The 21470-nt window shown below is 39.3% G+C and overlaps 1 long non-coding RNA gene across 1 annotated transcript in view; it reads right to left on the bottom strand.

Moving 5' to 3' along the window:
- The window catches only part of LOC142143911 (uncharacterized), a 182475-nt gene extending 161248 nt beyond the window's left edge, over nt 1-21227 (bottom strand). Inside the window, exon 1 of the long non-coding RNA XR_012689597.1 lies at nt 21116-21227. This is a non-coding gene — a long non-coding RNA (uncharacterized LOC142143911). The remainder of the gene's footprint in view (nt 1-21115) is intronic.
- Between the last annotated feature and the right edge of the window lie 243 nt (nt 21228-21470).

The raw sequence follows: 21470 nt of genomic DNA, 5'->3' as shown, positions 1-21470 counted from the left end.
TATTAGACGTATATTGTGTTGTGTCTGTCAAAGCAGATCGCACCTGGACCTGTATTCAGTAGATACATTTCTTCAGATGAGTTGGTAGTCAAATACGGATGTGTGTATGCCCGAATTATGTGCATTTTTAAAAAAAAAAAAAAAAAATGAAAAAAAATGCAATTTACGTTTGTTTTGCGTGCCTTAATAAATCTGGCCCTATGTTTCAGTTGCTCTCGGATGCAGACAGGAGTGAGAGGTTGCTAGAACCTGGCTTTGAGCTGCATTGAGTAAACACCTGTGCATCTTCAGTAGCAATTGTCCTGGTGGGGTGCTGCAGTGATTAACACAATGATTTCAATTATTATGATGTATTTAAGTGCAGCAAGTAGTTTGAAAATTTTAGTGATTGTTTATTATCTTTTAATGAATCATGCACTTTACTATGTTTCTAATTAGCAATATACAGGCTTCTGTGCTCAAACACTTCATGAGCCACCTTTTAATTAGTTGTAAATTGAATATGTGAATAAATTGTTCATTAGTTTCAGAATAAATTGTATAAACCCCTTCAATAAACAACCATCCTGCAACATGATTTGACATTCTTTATTTTGAGGAAATATTTATTTGCTGCCTGTTCACGCTATGGCTTTGTCAGTGCTTTCAGAGGCAAAGACAGACTTAGGGAAGATCCAGGACTGGCGGAGGGAAAGCTTCCAAAGTATTCAGGGGATCTTATCCCACATAGGCAACTGAAGTTGGCACTTTAAGATTATCAACTGTCACATTTAACTTAATAAAAACAAACATTTTTAAATGTAAAATAAATTATAAATGATAGTCAGGAAAGCTGAAGGGAAATTTAAAACAGACTGATCCAAACTTGTGAATACACTTAGAAACATTTATAAAACTTGCCTTCACTGGTGAATTACTTGGTGCCTGAAAATGTAATTCAAATATTTGCCAACTTTACATATGTCCCTCCATTGTCTAAACAATGCTCAATTTTTAGCGGTTGTAGTTAATTTAGCTAATGCTACGATACAACAGTTGTCATAAATTGTAAGCAAGTAAACTGTTGGAGCAGGATTAAAACACTGACTTGTGACACTTGTGTGTGTGTGTGTATATCTATATCTATCTATCTACATATATATATATATATATATAATTGTTCAGCGAACAGACCACCACCAGCAATAAGAAAAATCCAAAATTTAATGGAACTAAATAGAAAGATACATCGTTTCAGTTAGGTTGCTTCCATCGGGGGGCCCCTAATAAAAGCTACCTAGCTGAAACGATCATTGGGCAGAGCATACAACTGTGATGTATCTTTCTATTTTTTTCAATTAACTTTTGTACTTTTCTTATAGCTGATGCTAGTCTGTTCGTTTGTTGAATAACTATGGATCCTGTTTTTTGAATTATGGACTATGCACAGCTTTTTAAGCTTTGATTTACTTACTGTGAATTGAGTGCATCCTCATGTATATTTTTGTATGTATATATATATATATATATATATATATGTATATATATATATATATATATATATATATATATATATGTATATAAATATATATATATATATATATATATATATATATGTACAAGTTAACCCGTGCATGATACTCATGCATTCTAGTCAAATCAGGCTACTTAAGGTCTTAAAAAGGTTGTCATAAATTGTCATGCATTTGGGCCTAGCCCAGGCCTCCTCAGGTGAAGAGCGTTACTTCCCGACGCAAGCGCCCTTCTTAATGTGTGTTCATGAGGTAAAATTACCTCACGAAAATGAGTTTGACCCCTCAACTCGTAAATTTAGTCTTTACTACCCCTCCCATGGGGGGAAGGGGGGATGATGGAAGTTAACTGACTTCACTATTCTAATTTTTTTGTCAAATAATGTCAGTATACCAAATTTCAGGTCAATTGGATGAGTCCTTTCTGAGAAAATAGCTTTTTCCACACACACACACACACTAAAACACGCCGCTACACATGTGTGTTCATGAGGTAAAATTACCTCACGAAAATTAGTTTGAGCCCTCAACTCGTAAATTTAGCCTTTACTACCCCTCCCATGTGGGGAAGGGGGGATGATGGAAGTTAACTGACTTCACTATTCTAATTTTTTTGTCAAATAATGTCAGTATACCAAATTTCAGGTCAATTGGATGAGCCCTTTCTGAGAAAATAGTTTTTTCCACACACACACACACACACTAACACACGCCGCTAGGCTTTTACTTTTATATATTAGATAATGCTAAGAATTTAGTAGGTCAGTGTAAACTCCGCCCAGCAGGTGGCGCTGCAGCTTGTTTTGTTTTTTCACACACAGACTAACACACGCCGCTAGGCTTTTATATTATAGATATAAATATATATATATATATATATATATATATACACACACACACATCTCTCTCTATATATATATGTGCACAGTTACACACACACACACACACACACACACACACACACACACACACACACACACACATGTCAGAGGCAAATTAGTCCACCTTGAGAAATTTTTAGTATAGTAACAGCCTGTAACACTCCTTTACAAATGTATCTCCCTGTGTTACTGCAAATATTAACACTTTTACAACTGCAAAAGTTACCTATCTTCATATTCTGATCTTGGAAATACAGGGCTGTTTATATTTTAATTGTTAAAAAATCTCAATTATAGTTTTTCTATGGATAATATCTATGTAAGCTGGCCTTTAACAAGCTCTCCGGCAAAATCCCCATCCAACATTAGAATTGGCATATTGTTGAAATGAAAAACCATATGACCTGAAGTTAGAACTTCCTTTTATGTATCAAATAAGACAACACAGGTACAGGAATGTCTTCCCATTTAAAATGTTAATTATTTAAGTCTAAATAATGAGAACTTAAGTGGCGTAAGTTAATGATTTTGGCTGAATAAAAGGGGATAGGGGAGTCCTCACATTTTTTCATGCTGGATACTGGTGCCCTTGTTATATACAGATGCACGAAGAGTCACACAGTAATTGGACAGTGTATGACATTGTCACTGTTTGCCTCAATCCGTAGCTGGTGGATTGGGAGATGCATGCGATTTTAGTAGGTAGTTGCCTAATATGTAAAGGTATCTTTTTAGATGAGGCTGGAATACCTATGTATGGCAAAAGAGCAAAAATAGCATGTGATAGTATAGTAGAGATAATGATACCGGTGTTGGTGCCAACATTCAAATAGAAATTGGAAGATATATATTAGTATTGAATGTACAATAAGACAAAGAAAACAATAAAATAAATATATAATATAGTAAAAATACAACAAATTAAAAAAATAATAATAATTAAATAAAAATAATTGAAATCAATTTTGCTAAGCAACCATCAAAGCTAATTGTAATCGTAGTGTCTTTTGTTGCACATAGCAGTCCCTATTTGCAATTTATTAGGAAAATGTTTTGGTGATATAGTATTTCTTTTTTATTATATTGAACTTGTGACATTTTAAATAATATTATTGAAGTGCAGAAAGAACAGTTGTGTATCTATTCTTCCACGGCTTGTGGGAGAGCCTAGAAAAGAAAACACGCCATGTATGTAAATGTGAGTGTGAGATTTAGCCCACATTTTGCACAATACTCACTACTGGGCGGCTTATTTTCAGCTCACTATCACTCACGTGACCGGTAAGCTGTGATTAAGAATCTTAATATTTTATTCAGATTTAGTCACCTGCTTTCTTAATTCGAAAGAAGAGGGGAAAAAAATCTAGTTTTCAGCAAAGTCTCCAAAATATCAGGTAGTGATTCGGTTGACCTCTGGACTCCAATGTAAAGTGTCGATATTCACGGTCTCCCTGCTGCACCTGTATATTTGCTTAGTGATTTGGATAATGTTGCCCTAGCTAACACAGTAACCTTCCCAGTTTCACTGGCACTTGTGGGAATGTCAATGTGTTAAAAAACAAATTGTTGGCTAAGACATTGTTGGCTAAGACAAATCATAGCATGTGTAGCAAAAAAATGACCACACATTAAATGTCATCTGGGACAGGTAAAACATGCAGACAATAACCTCATGTGCTCGATTTATATGATTTGACTATTTGGCTATTGGTCACATGTAACATAAATGTGTCTGGATCTGGCTGTGCATGGGCACCTTAAAGGTTGCTTTAAATGCTAGTGCACAACAACCCAATGGCTACTGTAAAGAGAGACCAAAACAATCCCTGGTGACCTCACTTGTGACCTGCACAGTACTGGATATGAAAATTCATTAGTTCATTATTTGTACAGACCCTGCATATATTTGCACAAGTAAAGTCACCTTTAAGGCATGTTTTTGATCTGAATTAAACAAATGATAAAGTACTACTATATCCAAACAAGAAGTATAAAGGACCTGTCCTTGTGTCTCCATCTCCTTAGATGCTGTGTCCATGCTTGTCCTACTTCATGAATAAGCACATCTACCATAATAGACATTATTAGTGGCTAGTAAGTGTGTAGTAATTGTGTCAGACTCAGGTCGTGTTAGCATTTGTTTTGTTTAAGCATTACTTGTTATCACTTCTGTACCATTTCCACCTGCCTCAACCTTTTCCTGTAAGTTGACCATAATCTTTGGTCCTCTAAAGCCTAGTGAGGCTAGGTCTAAGATCTGTGGCCCATTAAAACAATCACTTCCTTGTGGGGGTCCCTAGTAAAAAAAATAGTATAACATTAGACTTTGCATCTCAAATCTAGCCAAAGCTGATTGCTGGCAGCACAAACTGTTCACATCTAGAACAATCATCGTTCAGTGGATCCTAGTTTGTGGTGTCTAATAAAATGTCTTGTCTTCAACTCGCCATTTTCACACTATAACATTGACACTCATTTTTCTCCAATCTTCTAACATGTATAGCCCCAAGCTCCCCTTTTCAATAGCCCCCTTTAAAATTAATTTCTTACTGTGACCTCATATAGTCTTGTTACCATTTCCAAAGTAATCTCCTTCCAACAAGCACTATGGGTCATTTAGAAAGCTGCAAAACTGCAGTTCCACAGCACAAATGTGATTTGATGACATGATGTGCATATATCTGGACAATTTCATATTACAGGACAAGATAATTAAGTAAGCTTCAGGGGGTGGAGACTGTGCATTTTTGGGGGACAGGGGCTCCCAGCTAAGTGACCTCTTCGCTTCAGAGCATCTTTCTCTTAAAAATATATGGCAACAGATATCAACCTAAAACTTTAATAAGACACCTTTTGCTCCAGACATTCACAGTTTTACAAACCTGAGAAAAATTAAAAAGTACAAATGTGACTTACCCTCTTACTTATCTTTAATTTAAAACATGAGACAAACAGACAATATTTTATAAGAAAAAAAGCAGTTACTTATGCAAGAGGTGACCTAAACATGACAGTATTTAGTTTTCCACCACATACATTTATATCTGGGACTGCAACTTCAGAAATGGTCATAGCAAACATTTGTGTGAAGATACTTCCTAAACGTAAATTTGGCAAGTTCCTATCTATGCACAAGGTGATCAAACAGGTATGTCTGCCTATTTTACAGTTAGTAAATGACCTTTAGTTTCAATAACATAGCATACGATAATGATGCCCAGTATAAGTACACATTCAGAAGGCACAAGCAATGACTCCGAGAGAGGGGGGGGAGGTACAGGTTACCGGGGCCCGGACCTCCATTGGCAAGCAAGATATTTTTATTTTTTTTAAATGGCTTTTAAAAAAAATCTGCGGGTGAGGTGCCCACCTGCAGGGGTGTGTGTGTGTGTGTGCGGGGTGTGTGTGTGTGTGTGTGTGGTGTGTGTGTGTGTGTGTGGGGGGGGGCGTGTGTGTGTGGGCGTGTGTGTGTGGGGTGTGTGTGTGTGTGTGTGTGTGTGTGTGGGGGTGTGTGGGGGGTTTGTGTGTGTGTGTGTGGGGGTGTGGGTGTGTGTGTGTGTGTGTGTGTGGGGTGTGTGTGTGTGGGGGGGGGTGTCAGGGGGTTGATATCACACACACGTCTGAGGAGCTCTAAACCTTTAGTAATTTCACGAGATTTGCAGTTGCCCTCCTCACTCTGCAGGACCAGCACAGCTTATGTAAGTACGCTGTGGGGTTGTCACTGATGCATTTGGGTGGTTAATGATGTATCTGGGGGGGTTAATGATGTGTCTGGGAGGAGTTATGATGTGTTTTGGGGGGTGGTATGATGTGTCTGGGGGGGTGATGTGATGTTGCTGGTGTTTGATGTGATGTGGCTGGGGGGTTGGCGTGATGTGGTTGGGGGTGGTTGGGGGGTGGCGTGATGTGGCTGAGGGGTGACGTGATGTGGCTGAGGGGATAAATGATATGTCTGGGGGGGTGGCGTGATGTGGTTGGGGGGTGACGTGATGTGGCTGAGGGGTGACGTGATGTGGCTGAGGGGTGACGTGATGTGGCTGAGGGGATAAATGATATGTCTGGGGGGGTGGCGTGATGTGGCTGAGGGGTGACATGATGTGGCTGAGGGGATAAATGATATGTCTGGGGGGGTGGCGTGATGTGGTTGGGGGGTGACGTGATGTGGCTGAGGGGTGACGTGATGTGGCTGAGGGGATAAATGATATGTCTGGGGGGGTGGTGTGATGTGGCTGAGGGGTGACGAATGTGGCTGAGGAGATAAATGATATGTCTGGGGGGGTGGCGTGATGTGGCTGAGGGGTGACATGATGTGGCTGAGGAGATAAATGATATGTCTGGGGGGGTGGCGTGATGTGGCTGAGGGGTGACATGATGTGGCTGAGGGGATAAATGATATGTCTGGGGGGGTGGCGTGATGTGGTTGGGGGGTAACGTGATGTGGCTGAGGGGTGACGTGATGTGGCTGAGGGGTGATATGATGTGGCTGAGGAGATAAATGATATGTCTGGGGGGGTGGCGTGATGTGGGTGAGGGGTGACATGATGTGGCTGAGGAGATAAATGATATGTCTGGGGGGGTGGCGTAATGTGGCTGGGGGGTGGCATGATGTTGCTGGTGTTTGGTGTGACATGGCTGGGGGTAGGCATGATGCAACTGGTGTTTGGCGTGAAGTGGCTGCGGATGGCGTCATAAATGTAATGTTTTATTATAATGTATGTATTAAATACTGCGTGATCTGTGTTATGTACTGTGTTCACTTATTGCTCAGATTTCAATATTTTATGTACTTATACATTTTCCAAACAGGTCCCAACATTCCAGGATCCATACAAGAATCCAGTACCAGGTTGTGAAAGTTGCAATAACAGGTAGGTGAGAGCAACACTGTTTTAATACATAACGGAGGAGATTCAATTAGCCGCGATGTTCTCAGGAACATCACCGCTGTGCATTTTTACCTAATTTTTTTTGTGAAATATGCGCTCATATTTGCTTGCATCTCTATCGGGCACGAGCAAAGATCAGCAGATATTTCTCTAAAAAAATACACGTAAGGTGTCTGTGTGGCCGTTCCAGAGACACATCTTGCATCATTTTTCCTAATTGAATCTTCCTCAATATGTCATGTTTGTTTAAAATGATGCAGCCACGCCCCATGTTGACCACACCCAAAAGCTGTGGCCACGCCCCTTCCACCACTTGTCGGCGGCACACAGCCCTTTCCCTTCTCATCTATGGAGGGGGGAAGGGAGCAAAATAGTTGGTGTACTGGGACCCAAATTTCATGTGTTTCTCCCTTGCTCAATTATATCCCCAATGCATTTTACAGGTATAAAGTAGAGCTGCAGAAGGCATAGGCTTTCCTGTTTACAAATTCCACCAGATGTTTCACTTCATGAGAATCAGTTCACCGATTTGTAGAACATATTACAATTAACATGTTTCTTTGAAGGAGGTCTGCAGAAAATCAGCATAGATTTGTGATTTTGCTAATTAAATATCAGTAGATAATGACAAAGACAATGTATCTGAGGACAATACTAAATGTATTTAGTTTTCGTTATATTTCCTCTTTGATTTGTTCAAAGTCCATATTGTTAATTTTGCTATTCCTTGTTTTGTAGCTGCCAAATATTTAGGAAGCCTTCAATGATTTTACCCCCAGAAGACAGGGTATGCAGAAAGGACTGTAGTTCCCTTTCTGTATCCAAAGTATACAAGGTAAGTATATATCTAGTTTGTGAACCCATGAAAACTACATTGCTGCTCATCCCATATTAAAATAATATTCTCATTCAGAATGTAAATGCTATAAAGGATGACAATAGGAAAATATTTGGTTCCCAAGCCAAGAACCAAAGGCGGAGAGAAATAACATTATCTACTGGCCTCCTATGTAAAATGACGTTCCCCTATCATCTCATCTAGTCATATCTTTCTGCAGTTTGAATTACCCTCTTTTCCTCAATCTGGTAAAGCAGTGAAAGGATGTTTGTTCTGCTAATTAACTTTATTACCCTGATAACTCCCTGCAGCCTTTGACGAAAACAATTACCGTTCCTTTTCCCGCTGAAAAAAAAAAAAAAAAAGAATATTAATTGGAATAGGAGGCCCTGGTCCCTGGCATGTTAGCCTGCTATGTTCCCAGGCCCTCGAGCGGGATAACATTACATTGTCAGTAGTAATTTAGCTCTCATCTGTCTCTGCTAATTATTGTCACATTCATCAAATTCATCAAGGAAAGTGCACTCAGAAGGATTGCATATTTGCAGTTAATATAGCATAAACTGGTATTACCCATCACCACATTTGCGATGATGAGAGGGACACAACTTATTCATCCCTAATTAGAGCAAGCTGGGTAATTAATTATGCATTCCGCCTTATTACTTCTGAGTTCCCAGATATTGTTTGTCTAAAAGGAGGAGGGGGGAGATGTGAAGAGAGGACGAGAGTGAGTCTGAAAATGCAAAAAAAAAAAAAAGGGAAAAAAAATAGTGATGTGTTTTGTCACATACGGCATGCCATAATTCCCACCTGACAAACTAGCTGAATCACAGAGAAATTGCAAGTTGTCAACAGCAGAATAAACTGCTGTAATAACTCATTAATGATCAGCACTTGTGACAGGTGTGGAACAGGACTGTAAACTTGGTTTGATTAACAGGCGCTGGACGAATAAATACAAGCAACAGGAGAAAAAAAAACAGCAAAATAAAAATAAAATGTATTGATAGGAAAATTGTCTAAAAGGTTTATTTCAAGTGTAAACATCAGCTACATACAGTGGTAGCCATTTGCAAATTGCTTAACCCAGTGGATCCCAAACTTTTTCAGTTCAAGGCACCCTTAGGGTCTCCATAATTTTTTCAAGGCACCCTTAAACAAAAATAATTACCAAGTAGTCCCCCACCTTGCTTACCACTGGCCCTGGCCGAGGCACCCCTGTGAGATCACCGAGGCACCCCAGGGAGCCTAGGCACACAGTTTGGGAACCACTGGCTTGAGCCATCACTGATGTTACTAGTTCCTAATGGATTCTGAAGAGTATTGGTTCAACTCATGGCTGAGTGTAGGTGTCAGGTAGACTTTAAGGCAACACAGGACCTTTCTTTTGTATATCATTCGATATTAAAAGTTATTATAAGTTATTAAAAACACCCTAAATAAAATGGAAAATTTCCACAACACTGTACATTAGGATGATACAGATAAATGCCATCATCAGGGTAACAAGATAAAACTAGGAATGAGTTATTGATGTGATAGTGCTAAAAAGTCTAAAAGGGTCAAAATAGCAAAGATAACGATTAGCAAAAATGAGCAAAATAGTCACTACAATGTTGCAAATAGCAATGCAATTATCATTATTGTCAATTAGAAAAAAAACACAGTGAAATTGACAAGTTAAGGGAGAGATTATTTGCTAAAGATAATTGCTGAGGATGTTTAGCAAACCTATACAGCTCATAACATTGTGGCTTCTGAATTGTTCTAGCTGCTAAGAGCAAAGATAAACATATCTGTACTTTGCATTTTTGCTTCCTTATTAGATATGTCTGTAAAAGTTGTAAAAATGTGAGAAACCCTTCTGCAGAATCTTAGCACTTAAAGCTTTGTTTTCTTCGGTAAACTATTACACCAAAGGCAATTTAATAGTAATAAAATGAAATGTGGATTGTGGCATAATATAATATTTAAGATCACCAACAGAGCTGTAAATAGACATTTTGGTGCCAGGTGAGAGACCACTGGTGCCCCACCAATCTTTGTTAGAGTAAATGCTGTCTCCCAGTGGCAGCGCACTGTCGGATGAGACATAGCTATCCTATTGTGGGGGCATCACTGCACAAGTCCTCCAACTTTATGCTACTCTGGCAACAAGGCAATATCCAAGGAGGCCAATTATTCCAGTTGAACGATGACCCTGGCCTTGGAGAGTGATCACGGGCCCTGCCGAGTAGAGGATGTGGGGACGCACGGTGCCTGCTCTTTGTTTTTTTTTTTTTAAATCAGATACTGTTTATTGAATTTTTAGTCACATATAACAAAAAAGTGACCATACAAAAACATTTAAACATACACCACAATTAGTCTTAAAGTGCTTCTCAAATACAGAAGGTATTTCCATACATAGTTATACATGGAACAAGCTATATATACAATAATTGCACTATTCTATAATTGGTCATTAACGTCATTCCAGTCCTTAAGAACAGGACATTAGTGAGGCACACTTTATAGCCTGTACCATTTACGACTTTATCTTTACAGAAATGAACAATTCATGGAGTGATCCGCCAATCATATATTGTATATTTGCAACATATTAATGCATAGATTACACTCCAACGCCCCCATACTGCCACTGCTCTTTGTTTTAATTAGTTTGGGCCACCCTAGAGGCTACCTCTCTCTCATCGGGCCTGCCGATCAAAAGACATATAATGGTCAAAGTTACTGACTGATTGTATCTCCAAAACCATGGGGATTTTACATGAGATTATTTGGTGTCCAAACAGTGGGGAAGAGGATTTGCAGAAAAAATAACAACTCTTTTGATACCAAACACATGCATGTTAAATATAATATCTAGCCAAAGGACACAAGTCACATGTAGAGTTGGATGCATTTTACATTCAAAAAGCAGATGTAAAATGCAATTATGTGTGTATGCTGAGCTGCACTTCTGTGTATGTGTTCCTTAGGGTGTTTTTAAACAAGCATTTCAGAATTTCAAGTGGTAAAACAATTGAGCATATTCTTTCAGAACTTATTAGTATAACACTTCTTGAATAGAAGGTTGATAAATCAGTTGTGAAGCAGATTAGCATACCAGCACACCTCTTTCATTGATGTCACAGAGGAGGGGGTTTGGCCAAAGAAGAAAGTTTAAAAAGTAGTGAAATGATTTTGAAACTGGTTTGCATTTATATTTCTGTATGTCAATTTGTTATCACCATTTTTAGGACTTTTTGTCATATGAAATCACAATTAATAACATTCCGTCTTTGTGCTGTTAAATAATTAATGTGTCATATAAGCTTTCTTTTAATAATGTTATATTTATGCAAGAAATTGTTTGGTTTACCAGATCTCTGATTAAATTAGGTAATGATTTCATTTTCAGGTAAGAAAGAGAGTAACTGTAGAATTCCTAAGAGTGACAGTTCTTGAACAAATTTTTAGTAGTGGCAGAATTTAGTGTGAATAAAGATTGTGAGATTTAATTTTGGGCCATTTTAGACGAACCCTTTCACACCCACATGCCACACATGCCCAGATGGATCTTGTCAAGACAAATTGGTAGTAGCTTGTTGGATATTTTCATTTAAGAACTTAAGTAGGGAACGTCTGTTCTTGCAAAACTAATTTACCAAGGGCAGAATTCAATACATAAAAGATTTTCTCTGGTTTTCTTCCACTAGATCCTATTTTGCACATTATGCACAAAAATGGCAGTTTCTGCATTAAAACACCCAACAAAGGAAGTACTTGTAACGCAGTGCGAGGACAGAGGAATCCCAATTATTAACAAGAGCAAATATCTGTTGACAGGTCAACAAAACCTTCTGGAGAATCACAGTCAATATGGAAATATGTGCCATGAAAGGCATAAGCCTCCTGCAGAGAGTGCAGTGGTTAAAAATATAACTTTAAATATTTTTTTCATAAGCATTTCTTTTGTGCCCATAAAATAAAATGGATGAAAGAAAACAGTAAATCAATCTTCACAGATCTTTGTGGTTTATTTTGTTATTATTTGAAAACTACAAAGCTTTACTGTAATCCATAGAAACACATAGTTAAACATATGCACTTTCATAAAAGCCACCTTTCAACTTCACTGGACCTTGAAAACTGTGAATTTAGATGTTAGCTTTGTCCCGTCAATTTATCAAAATTTTCAAAGTGTCCGAATGCTAATACACATCATAGAGAAGAGTTTTACACTTGGTTTAACATCTATCCACTGCTTAAGTTGACTTTACCTTCCATTACTAAACTATATGTACAGTACACAGCTCAGGTATCTGCATTTTAATAGAATTGCATTTTTTACACTCTTACCCTACCTGTCTCACAATATTCACATCTGTTAGCATATAAAATGTTACATAAGATGAATGAACTTGTTTCAAGTCAATGGTCAGCTCAAGCTTTGATACCTTACCTGCATTTACTCGCATTGTTTGGCTTTTTTCTTGAATCAGCAAAGTGAACACAATTCTTAACTACTTAACCATACTATTTTACTGTTGAATGTTAACTTACTTTCTTGATTCACATATTGAATGGTGACTAAAATAATTTCTAAGCACCATGATAGGTCTAAGTTGAAGGCAGGCCCGGCGCTCCCATTAGGCAACCTTAGGCAGTTGCCTAGGGCGCCGGGAACTGCAGGGTGCCGCTGCCGCTGACTAGATTTGATAATCTAGTCAGCGGTGAGAAGTGAGAGAGGTGCAGCGGCGGCGGACTGTTTCTTCACTGTGCGCCCGGCGCATCGCTCGCACTGTCACACACCTGATCACTGATGTCAGTGATCAGATGACACTGGGTCACTCTTCCCAGCGGCCGCGGCACCTGTGCAATATGTATATCACACTGTCTGTCAGTGAAAGACAGTGTGAATAAAGTTTGCTACCCAGCGCCCCCCTCCTTTCCCAGCATGCACCGGCTGCTCCACCCCTCTCCTTTGGTGTAAAGAAGCTGAGGAGCGGTGGGCAGCCATTACAGAAGAGCCTCTCTGCATCTGACCAGCCTTCAGGATTAAAAACAGTAAGTATCTTTATCTTTTATTTATTTTTTGTATTATTAATTTAATTTTATAAAAAATGGGGTACCCAAAGGGGAAGTGTGGAGACCCAAAAAAATGTTGGGGGTGGGATTTCTTATTATTATGTCACACTTTATGATCTATATTCAATTTAAAAACTATGGTGGATAAAATAATTATTTTATTGCACCTCATGCTCTATATTTGACTTGCTTAAAGTCAATAATAGAGCATAACGTGCCAATAAAATAATTATTTTATCCACCATAGTTTTTAAATCAAAGATAGAGCATGAAGTGCCAAATAATATTAATTTTTCTCCCACATAGCTTGAAAATTAAATATAGATCATGAGGTGGAAAATAGTATTTTTTCAATGGTATAAAAATGACTATTTTCCACATCATACTCTATATTTCATTTGCAAACTATGCGGTGGAAAACTGACTATTATTTGGCACTTCATGCTCTATCTTTGATTTAGACACTATGGTGGATAAAATAATTAATTTATTGGCATCTCATGCTCTATTATTGACTTGCTGCAAGTCAAAAATAGAGCATGACGTGCAAATAAAATCATGGTGCTGCAGGGGGGGGGGGGGGCGGACGGACAGAGGACATGGTGCTGCAAAGGGAGGGTGGACAGAGGACATGGTGCTGCAGGGTGAGGGGGGACAGAGGACATGGTGCTGCAGAGGGAGGGGGGAACAGAGGACACGGAGCTGCAGGGGGTGGTGGGACAGAGGACATGGGGGGGGCAGTATGCTGCAGGGGGGGACATGATCAAGCAGTGACGGGGAGCAGTGTGATGGGCCATTCTCACAAGTTTTTGTTCCCATATCTAATACTTGGATACTTCCCCTCTAGAAATTCTGTGATTGCCCCTGGACAGCAGTCGAGTCTGGACAACGTTCTCTATAAAACATCACGGCAGCCAGACCGCTGTAGGAGGTAAGGCTTATCTTTTTTTTTTTTTTTTTTTTTTTACCAATGAAGTGTGTGAGGGTCTGGGAAGTGGGTATTTGGCGTGTCCTGGGGTGGGGGCGGTATTTTGAAATTTTGCCTAGGGCGCTGAGAACCCTAGCACCGGCCCTGGTTGAAGGCTTGGACAAGGTTAAGTTCACTGTATTGTTTAACACCATTGGCTGAGCTAGACAGAAGCTGTGGGCGTTCCTGGCTGAAGAGATCTGGGGGTAAATGTATGATCATGCGGGTTCTTCAACACCCGCGTGTTCAGCGTGTTCGGCGATTAAATTTCAAGCAGCGCTGCACTGTAAACGGAAGTTTCCCTTTACAATGCAGCGCCGCTTGAAAGTTAATCGCCGAACACGCTGAACACGCTGGTGTTGAAGAACCCGCATGTTCATACATTTACCCCCTGGAGATAATTGGAGGTTTATGTCATGTAATCACTGCACCTCCAATAATGTGACACACTCTTTGGCTTGGAACTCCTGTTATTTCAGTCTTTCCTAGTCAGTGGTCATTTTGATTACAAATATGTAGTTTTATATAAACCCATTCTTTTTGTAGACATTTACTGTGTCAAAGTCACTAGTTAAATTATAAGATTTTTACATCACTTTAAAAGGCACTGGAAAAGTCTATCCATTGAAAGATGAAAATTTGCTATAGTACAAATACTAAGTGAACATGCCAATCAAGGATTAAACCATTGGAGATGCAGCCCACCTAAGAAAAAGCAAACAATTCAGCAGAGTGTTAAGCTGAACATATGGGAGGTCATCCAAACATAAAGTATATTGAGTTCTGTACTTAATTTTCCCTATGTTTATTTAAAATAAAAACAAGATGGTTTTATTTGCTTCATACATTGAGGTGCATTTGATACCACACTTTTTCAGCACCAGATTTATAGGCCCCTCAAATTTCCACTTTGTGCTTTTGGGAAACCATGCTTCTTTGATCTGTCTAGGTACGCACTCGTGACTTCTCATTGCCCAGGAAACCTTCTCAGGGCCACTTTGCCCAGGGACCAGCAGTGTACCCACTCACATGCTCATTCATCAATGGTTTATTCTAGAGATGCTCAGGCTCGGTTCCCCAAGAACCGAACACACCCAAACTTAGCAGATCCGAGTACCAAACCAAGCCGACTCTGTACTTTCGTGCGCCCTCGGAATTGAAAATGAGGCAAAACATCATTGTTACGTTGTTGGATCTCGGATCTCGCGAGTTTTGGATTCTATAAGTACCGCCTTCCACGGTGATCCAGTGCCATTTCACAGAGGGACACAGAAGGAGTAGCACAGTTCTTGGCAATCTCTAGTGCAGTTGGGCAGCGTCATAGGTAGAAAAGAAAGAGGAGGGGTAGCAGTGTTCTTCAAAGTCTCCAGTGACATTCAGGAGAGCTCCATTGCTCCATTGCTGATTGTCATTGCTGAAATAGAAATAATAGGTTTGGCAGGCTTGGTCTTCTAAATCTGTAGTCACATTGTACTGTGTAATATAGTTAACATACAAAGAGGAGAGCTCCATTGCTCCATTGCTAATTGTCATTGCTGAAATACAAATAATAGGTCTGGCAGGCTTGGTCTTCTAAATCTGCAGTCACATTGTACTGTGTTATATAGGTAAAACACAAAGAGGAGAGCTCCATTGCTAATTGTCATTGCTGAAATAGAAAAAATAGGGCTGGCAGTGTTGTTCTTAATCTGCAGTCACATTGTACTGTGTTATTAAAATGGATTCACAGCAGTACACAGAAGACCAGGAGCACCAAGCAGCTGCTGGCACCAGTCATGATGATAGCAATCCCTCTACGTCATATGCTAAAGCCTATGTTAAAGTGCATAGTGTTTTTAAGTCAGGGAAACAAAAATTTAAAAAAACACCTTTTACCTTGGTCAAGAAACAAAGACCTGTAATGCAGGTAAAGTTATCTGCAGAAAAAAATAAAATTGCCAACATGCCATTCTACACACTCAGTGGCAAAGAAAGAATGAGGACTTCCCCTTTCTCTATGAGTGCTAGTTCTGCAACTGGCACAGAGGCATCTTCTTGTAAGGTCAGTCATGACCAAGAAAGACCTTTTCATTCAGACTCTAAACGTGGTGTCCAAATACATTTACGTGTAAAAGCCAAGCTGAAATAAAACAGTAAGGCAATAGAGAAAAATGTATGTTCAGATTCAGAAATGACACAAATCCCTGAGGAGAGTCTATCCCCGAGTGCTATGTATAATCCTGACCTGTCTAAAGAAGGCCACTTTCAGCATATCTGCAGATGTGTGCCTGAACAGCCCAAGTGTAGCCGGTCATACACAAATTGAGGATGCCACTTTGGAATTGCAACAGTATAAGGGGGATATTTATGTAGCTAACGAGGGTGCTAATGAGGATGTTGATGAGGATGATGTTGTTTGTGTAAGTCCTGCCCTAGTGAAAGCAGTTCTTGCATGGGATAAGAAGAAGGCCATTGTCATGCCTGGTCATAAGACCAAAAAATCCACCTCTTATGTGTGGAATTATTTTTACCCAAATCCTGACAACAGTTGTCTAGCCATTTGTAGCATTTGTAAAGCTACAGTAATGTAAGCATGGATGTCTAAATAGACGTGTAAATGTATTACCTTCCACTTTGCTGCTGTTTCATCAGTATTGCACAAAGTGTTTGTAATCTGCACTTTACGTCAAAGGTACCTAACTATGTTATAATTTGTTGGGAATTGGGGCTGATTTGATGCTCAGTGATGAACTTGTCTGGCACCCTGGATTGGTCTGGGTCTGATAAAAGCACGCATCCCGGAGGGGAGGGGGGGGGCAGCGCTCGTCGCCATGTATTAGCTGTAGAATTGCCACAGTTATCCAAGGAATGGGTGGAGCGATCAAATGAACCATGAGCCTAACTTTCATGATCCAAGGACAATTTCATCTTGCACCACTTTTCTTTTCTGCCAATGCTGTGTGGCAATGTTTCCTAGATGTGCTATGAACTGCCATGTGTTTGAGTCATTGCTATGTTGCTTAGCATCCAGACAGGTCGCTGCAGTCTTTGTTTGAAAGTGTATGAAAATAATATTGTGACCTGTGAGATGGTTAAAGTTGACTGCAAATGACTTGAAATAAGTGATATTGAGGTTAATAATAATGTAGGGGGGAAAAAAAAGCAAAATTAGCAACATTTTTGCAAAAAAATAGGGATTTTAGAAAAAAAATCAGGGATCCAAAACCAAAACCAAAACACGCAAGAGTGGTTTTGCCAAAACCAAAACCAAAACACGAAGTTAATCCATATTCAAAACCAGAACCAGAACACGGGTGTCAGTGAATATCTCTAGTTTATTCCTACTAGATCTCCTACAAAAAAAAATGTCCCTGCTGATTATTACAGTTAGGATCTACTGACAGTCCTGAACAGGTATATCAGAGCCACAAACGATCTCTTTAATCCTAAAGCTCATTCTTCTGCAATCTGCCAAGCAAAACACTGCACACTATGCTGTTCCACTAACAGTAGCTGGTACTTAACATTGAGGTTAAACATAAGGGCAGCACGGTGGCTAAGTGGTTAGCACTTCTGCCTCACAGCACTTGGGTCATGAGTTCAATTCCCAACCATGGCCTTATCTGTGTGGAGTTTGTATGTTCTCCCTGTGTTTGTGTGGGTTTCCTCCGGGTGCTCCGGTTTCCTTCCACACTCCAAAAACATACTAGTAGGTTAATTGGCTGCTATTAAATTGACCCTAGTGTTTGTGTGTTAGGGAATTTAGACTGTAAGCTCCAATGGGGAAGGGACTGATGTGAATGAGTTCTCTGTACAGCGCTGCAGAATTAGTGGCGCTATATAAATAAATGGTGATGATGATAGGGTATGATTGGGTCTAAGACTCCAATCCTAGTCTTTGTGCCCATAGAGGGGTTATAAAATAAAATTAGAGGTAAGATCAGCAGCAAGCAAAGATTTATGCTCATACAGTTGTCTTATTGAAGTTACAGTACTTGATGTATAGCATAGGATGACATACCATATGCCATGTTTTGTATTGTGCTATAAAGTATGCTTCATGGTGTATTGTGTTTCAGTTGTGCTACGATGCAGTACACTTGAATGCAATGTCTATGTCTGTTTTTTTGTAATTGTATGCAAAATAAAGCACATTTTTAAATAAAAAATGTGGTACACTACTCTATTTGAATTCTTGCTGGCTCACATGTATCACTCTACATCTGTCACTATTTCTAGCCCTGATAAATGTCAGATGGCTTTGGCATAGATAACTGCTAATTAACCAAGAGTTTTGCCCAAAGATAGGGGTATAAACCATACCTGCCTATTCTCCAGTCCAGGAGACTAATGAATTTTGGGGAGTCATCCCGGACTACCAGCAGGGTAGGCCACCCTTCCAGATCCTGCCTGGATCCTGCTATGATGATGTGATTTGCATCAAATTGTACCATTGTGCAGTAGGGTGTAGGAGCCTGATGATACAAAATTCATTGTCGTGCCACCCCCTGCACTTGGAACTGCCCTCCAGGCGGTCTATTGCATAGGCATTTAGTGTTAAAACTCGAAGATGAGGTACAAAATATACTTAAAGGGCACATTAAAATGCTCCTGTCCTGCCACTACACTACTGTCCTGCACCAGACGTGGTTCCATTCATGCCACATTGCTCAGCGGAGTCTCACAAGTGCATCCATCCAAAATGTGGCAGTACAATACAAAACTGTTAATAAGACTATTAATAATATGGAAGAGGAGGGAAGAGAAAAATATAATAATAATGATGATGGTGATGATAGCACAGGGACAAAATAATGGCACTTGCTTGGATTTGCTGTGCATTGTTGCCCAAGTGTAGACCTCCCAGAGTCTTTCACTATGAACACGCTGGGCGTTTAGGGTTCCTCTCTCCACTATCAAATTTATTTACTGTAGTTACATTGAAGTTGTTAATGTCTTATCCTCTGATCTGTTATCTTGAAACCAGATGAGGATGAAATCTGTGCTTCTTCAGCGAACCCTTGTAGGCTCTATTTAGGCACAGTTACAGCACAAGTAAGACACAATGCACAGAAATATGTGCATATAAACCAATGTACTTAACAGAAAGAAAAAAACCATTGCTTAAAATAAAGGCATAACGCTGATAGAGCAAATGGGAATGGGCGCAGATAGAACAACCAGAATTCAAAATAAAAGCAGCTGTGAACTATGAATGAGGGTTAGGAGATCAATTGCAATAATAATCATGCATAACAGATGGCACATCAAAGAAATGCAATGTGTCATTTAACGCATCAGCAATATTGCTTCCCACGTTTATGTCTCTGTCCTGACACCTCATCAGATATGATGTGAACACATATTAAAGTTTGACAACACTGTATGTAATGTAACGCTTGCACACATTGCCCTCTGGTACTACAGTATATTACATGATATATTACATGATGTTACACAATGACATTTATACTGTATGTCACTGTCATTGTATGTTGTTACATAAAGCTACATAACATTACTACTATTGTTTATCACTGCTTATGGTTTATTGCAGATGAAATTGTTTACGGTACAGTAAATTTAAAATTTTATTCTGTGTCATTATCATAGTGATTTTACAGGTGTGATGAAGTATGTCAAATTGTCCCTATTATCTGGGTGCTTATAAGGGTTACATGGGCAACAAGATACAGAGCCCTTTAGATGTGTATGTTTTAAATATACTCATTGTTAACCATGCACAAATACTATAATGTGTAAACATTTATAATAAATGCACACCTAACAATGTAATGTAAAAAGCAGGCTTTAAAACTTTACATCCTTGCAAAAGTAGGATGTTGGTACTTTTCACCCTGGATTTAAAAATGGACATATATTTTTAAATATTTTCACTAATCCATTTACACGTTCATCATAGGTATTTTATAAGACTGGAATTTAGGCTAAATACACATTTTTGATCATTGGGCAAAAGGGCTCACAGCTATTGGTAGATGCTGAGTTGGATGCATATGCATTTAAAAAGAATGATCAAAGAGAAATAAAAGAGTGTGTTTACGCCCATATGCTGAGTTGCAGGCATCTCTAGATGTGTCCAGCTCTGCACCAGCAGCATATGCGCCAGATTTATGTCAGGCGTACATCAGATACAAACCATGTCATAAGCACAAGATAAGCTTTTTACCATTTATTATAAAAATACATTCGGTATTAATTTTGATTTATATTAGAAATCCTCAGCAGGTATTACATTCCTTCTCAAATTGTACAAATAAAGGTAGCAAATATTCATTAAATACATAATCATTAAAGAAAGCACTATTAGCCTCAGAGGTCAATCCACAATCAGCCAATTAGATGTGTCTAGCTAATGCTGACAAGCGTCACCATTATCAGTGTGTATTTGCACCAGCTGTCAGGCACCCGCAAGTGATACTGCTACTGACAGGCATGTCTGTGTCCCCATGCGGGTCTGCATCAGTTTGCAATTACAGGAACACTCCCTTACTGTTTTTGCCCCCCCTTCCCCTCCTCTCCAAGCATAGGGAGGCACAAAGATATGGGCACGCATTATTTGTGGGCAAGTCCAGAACAAATTTGCTTATTTTACACTAGGCAAATGGGCACATGCCCAACCCAGCATGAGCCCCCCAGTGTTCTTTTCTTCTACAGTGGTTGTCCCAGGGATTCAGCAGCCATCTGTAAGGAATACTGCAAAAGAAAAAAAACACAAAAGCAACCCCAGGGTCACACTGCACCGGGTATTCAAGAGTTCTGTGTGTACTGAGCACAGGTTCAAAATTTAGGAGAACAATTCACAGCAAGGCAAAGACACTTAGCTGAGACACAATTTATACAGAGGTCCAAAAACTGAAAGAGAACAATAATTTTTTTGCAATGACAACATTTTTATTGTAGACATCAACCAAATAGAGAGAAACAAAATGGTCACAGTGCTGCAAAACACTTACTTCATAACAATCCATAGGAAAAGATTTTGTGGAACAGTCACACCGTGAGATTTACTCTTATGTCCATTTAAACTGGGTAATTTTTCCTGGTGTAGTAGTCCTGGGTATTCAGTGTCCACCTGTAAGCATGATTGAAAATACAGCGTTTCAAGAATGCACCAACTATTGTACAGTTCTGTGTGTACAAACAGGGACAATATGAATGAGGACCACGATGCCTGGGGATAGCCACTGCTGATAATGGTGTAACAACTTTTCAACAATTCATATAGTTATCGTATATTGTATAAGCAAATAAAGAAAGACTCCCTTCTAAAAATGTATATGGATTGCAGATAGAAAGACTCACTTGAAA

The sequence above is a fragment of the Mixophyes fleayi genome, chromosome 3 (genome assembly GCF_038048845.1).
Source record: "Mixophyes fleayi isolate aMixFle1 chromosome 3, aMixFle1.hap1, whole genome shotgun sequence".
NCBI lineage: Eukaryota > Metazoa > Chordata > Amphibia > Anura > Limnodynastidae > Mixophyes > Mixophyes fleayi.
The sequence above is the reverse complement of the archived record's forward strand: the minus strand, read 5'-3'. Positions and strand labels throughout refer to the sequence as shown.